At 46.6% G+C, this 4,510-nt stretch overlaps 1 pseudogene; it reads left to right on the plus strand.

Moving 5' to 3' along the window:
• The first annotated feature begins 680 nt into the window (after positions 1 to 680).
• Positions 681 to 1,318, plus strand: LOC125361008 (annotated as a pseudogene).
• Positions 1,319 to 4,510: the final 3,192 nt, after the last annotated feature.

Consider the following 4,510-nt stretch of genomic DNA (forward strand, 5'->3'; position numbering starts at 1 on the left):
AGTAAATGACATGTCTGATAGTCACTGTGGCTAAAAAAGAGAATGATAGAAACTCAGGATATGATGATGACATAACATAGTACTGAAAATCTGGTAATATTTGGTAACAGTTATGTTTATGATAATAAGTATTGATAGGTTGTAATTATCTCTATGTATGCATTTCCTAATTTCATTGTAAGTAGTGAAAAAGGCCTAATGATTATTTGACTTCCTCACCAGACATGGAGCAGTGTGTGAAGTGCCCAGATCATCAGTACGCCAACATGCAGAGAAACCAGTGCCTCCAAAGAGCTCCAAGTTCCGGTTTAAGTTTTTGATCTTTTAAAAACATCCTTGGCTTCACACAGTAAGTGCTACCTGCACTGTCACTCTAGCTGCAGTCATCTGCCTTCCTTCCAGGCTGGATGGTCTGCAGGGCTGAAGAGTTAGGAAAAAGCCAGGTGCCGAGGGCTCACACCTGTAATCCTAGCTACTCAGGAGGCTGAGATCTGAGGATCCCAATTTGAAGCCAGCCAGGGCAGGAAAGTCCCTATGAGACTCTTATCTCCAGTTAACCACTCAAGAAACCAGAAGTGGAGCTGTGGCTTCATTGGTAGAGCCCTAGCATTGGACACAAAGAGGCTCAGGGACAGCGCTTAGGCCCTGAGTTCAACCCCCACAGCCAGAGTTAGGAAGAAATGCCCAGTGAAGCCACAGAAACCATCCCTGCTGCCGTGCAGGAAGAACCTGACAGTGACGAATCAGTACCAGAGCTGAGGAACAGAACTCCACACAAGTGGCCACACAGCAAGCCCAGTTGGCAGCAGCAGCAGAAATGGATGAAGAACCTGTCAGTGAAACCAAACAGAGTTGGAGTAAAAAGAAGTTATGACAGGCCAGGTCCAAGCTGGGTCTTCAACAAGTTACAGGAGTTACTAGACTCACTGTCCGGAAATCTAAGACTATCCTCTTGGTCATCACAAAACCAGCTGTCTACAAGAGCCAGCTTTAGATTCCTACATAGTTTTGGGGGAGGCCAAGATTCAGGACTTATCTCAGCAAGCTAAGTTAGCAGCTGCTGAGAAATTTAAAGCTCAAGGTGAAGATGTCTCAAACATTCAAGAAAACACATAGACTCCAACTGTACAAGAGGAGAGTGAAGAGGAGGAGGTTGATGAAACAAGTGTGCAAGGACAGAATAGGTCATGTCACAAGCAAATGTGTCAAGAGCAAAGGCAGTCTGAGCACTGAAGAATAATAGTAATGATATTGTAAATGCTTTAATGGAATTAACAGTATAACCATATGAAAACAAGGACCCTTTTTGTGTGTGTGTCTGTGTCTCAAGAGGGTTTGGTTTGAAGCTTGTACTGTTTCTATCATTAATAAAGTATGGCTTCTTGGTGGATGAAAAAAAACTGTTGGTTTTTATTAAATTTATCATTTTTCTATTCTCCATTTATTTTTTTCTGCTTTCACCTTCCTTCTATCCTCCTTTTTCCGGGTTTAGTTTGTTCTGTTTTTGTTTTTCTGGCTCCTCCTCCTCCTCCTCCTCCTCCTCCTCCTCCTCCTCCTCCTCCTCCTCCTCCTCCTCCTCCTCCTCCTCCTCCTCCTCCTCCTCCTCCTCCTCCTCCTCCTCCTCCTCCTCCTCCTCCTCCTCCTCCTCCTCCTCCTCCTCCTCCTCCTCCTCCTCCTCCTCCTCCTCCTCCTCCTCCTCCTCCTCCTCCTCCTCCTCCTCCTCCTCCTCCTCCTCCTCCTCCTCCTCCTCCTCCTCCTCCTCCTCCTCCTCCTCCTCCTCCTCCTCCTCCTCCTCCTCCTCCTCCTCCTCCTCCTCCTCCTCCTCCTCCTCCTCCTCCTCCTCCTCCTCCTCCTCCTCCTCCTCCTCCTCCTCCTCCTCCTCCTCCTCCTCCTCCTTCTTCTTCTTTCCAATTCTTAGGCTTGAACTCCGGGTCTGGGTGCTGTCCCTGAGCCTCTTTGTGCTCAAGGCCCAATGCTCTACCCCTTGAGCCATAATGCCACTTCTTTTTCTGAGAAGTTTATGGTGTGGGTTGGGGTGTGAGTATGTAAGTGTGTGTGTGCACTAGGCTTAAACTCAGGATCTCACACATTGATTTTTTTCACTTGTGGCTGGTACTCTACAACACCTCCATTTCTTTAGGGTGGAGGGAGGTTGGTCATGAGGCTTGAACCCAGGGCTTGGGTTCTGTCCCTGAGATTTTTTGCTCAAGGCTGGCACTCTACAACTTTAAGCCATAGCTTCACTTCCAGTTTTCAGGTGTTTAATTGGAGCTAAGTCTCACAGACTTTCCTGCCTGAACTGGCTTTGAACCCCAATCCTCAGAGCCCAGCTTCCTGAGTACCTAGGATTAAAGGAATGAGCCATAGGTACTAGACGTTTTTCTGGTTTCGTGAGGTGGAAGTCAAGATTATTGATTTGATGGCTGGGAATGTGACTTAGTGGTAGAGTGCTTGCCTAGCATGCATGAAGCCCTGGCTTCCATTCCTCAGTACCACATACACAGAAAAAGCCGGAAGTGGCTCAAGTGATAGAGTACCAGCCTTGAGCAAAAGAAGCTCAGGGACAGTATCCTGAGTTTAAGCTTCCGGACTGGTTAAAAAAAAAAAAAAGGTTGATTTGAATCTGGCAAAGTAGCCTGGGGCTGTAATTGCGCCTACTCAGGAGGAAATAGAGATCAGGAAGATTGAGGCCAGCCGGGAGGAAAATTAGCAATACTTCATCTCAACAAATACATCAAATGGCTGCTCACAGGGGCTGGGAATATGGCCTAGTGGCAAGAGTGCTTGCCTCGTATACATGAAGCTCTGGGTTCGATTCCTCCCTTGTTAGGGCTGACCTGAAAACTGGAGAAACTAAATATAAGTTTTAGTGTTAAAATTATAACAGCTTCTAAACTCTGGTGATGACTCCATGATAGAAGGCTGCACCCCCACCTGTGAGACTAGTTTCTTTTTTTTTTTTTTTTTGGCCAGTCCTGGGGCTTGGACTCAGGGCCTGAGCACTGTCCCTGGCTTCTTTTTGCTCAAGGCTAGCACTCTGCCACTTGAGCCACAGTGCCACTTCTGGCCATTTTCTGTATATGTGGTGCTGGGGAATTGAATCCAGGGCCTCATGTATATGAGGCAAGCACTCTTGCCACTAGGCCATATCCCCAGCCCCGACTAGTTTCTTATAGTTTGACATTTAAAAATGTAGGGAGCACTTGTTCACCTCTATACCTGGGTAACAACCATGGTAACGGACAGTAAAAAATGATCTTAGTCATAGACTATAGAAATATCCATAATAGTAGTAGAAATGCCATGGTAACTGTTGGGTTGGATTACTTATGATTGAGTACTGGATTGTTTTAGCCCGCTCAAGCTTGCTTAGTGGTAATGGGAAAACATGGTCGCAATTGTTCAAATAAAGTTGGTACTAGGTCAGCCTGACTGCAATATTCTGCTTCTGTAAACAGCTTGCTTAACCCATTTGTGACTTGCTCTACCCCCTGCACTAACCCCCTGCATCAGTGCTACGTGACCACCTATTGTCAATTCTTGATATCGAGGCCAGTTCCCGATATCAAAGCCAAAATAGGTTGCTCACAGCAATAATCCTAGGTACCCAGGAGGCATAGAAGGATCACAGGGGCTAGGATATAGCTCAGTGGCAAAGTGCTCTCCTAGCAAGTGTAACATCCTGGGTTTGATCCCCAGTACCCAAAAAGAAAAGACAAAGAGAAAAAAAAAAAAGATCATAGTCTGGGGCTGATTGTAGGCAAAATTAGGTTACCCTACCAGAAAAAATAACAATAGAAAAAAATGTTTAGAGATATGGTTCAAAGAAGTACAGTGCCTGCCTTAGCAGATGCAAAGCCCTACACTCAAATATCAGTAATACACACACACACACACACACACACACACACACACGAGCATTATTTGCTGGGTGCTGGTGGCTCACACCTGCAATCCTAGCTACTCGGGAGGCTGAGATCTGAGGGTCCTGATTCAAGGCCAGTCGAGGCAGGACAAATAAAAAACACCGAACTCTGCCAGGTGCCAGTGGCTCACATCAGTAATCTCAGCTACTCAGGAGGCTGAGATCTGAGGATTGAGGTTTGAAGCCAGCCTGGCAGGAAAGTTCATGAGACTCTTATTTCCAATTAACTACCAAAAACATGGAAATAGAACTGTGGCTCAAGTGGTAGAGCAGTAGCCTCTAGCTCAAGGATAACCCAGCCCCTCCCCTCCCGCCAATGGTGTGTCACACAGCTGTGATCCCAGCACCTGAGAGGCTAGGGTAGGAGGAGCACAAGGTCAGAGCCAACCTGGGGTTTGTACGGGGTTTTAGGCTAGCTTCTGCTATACAGTGAGACTGACTCACCAAAAAACAACACAAACATGCCGGGAGCCAGTGGCACACACCTGTAATCCTAGGTACTAAGGAGGCTGACTGAGATCTGAGGATCGTGGCTCAAAGCCAGCTGGGCAGGAAAATCTATGAGACTCTTTGATTAATCACCAA

The sequence above is a fragment of the Perognathus longimembris genome, chromosome 12 (assembly GCF_023159225.1).
Source record: "Perognathus longimembris pacificus isolate PPM17 chromosome 12, ASM2315922v1, whole genome shotgun sequence".
Lineage (NCBI taxonomy): Eukaryota > Metazoa > Chordata > Mammalia > Rodentia > Heteromyidae > Perognathus > Perognathus longimembris.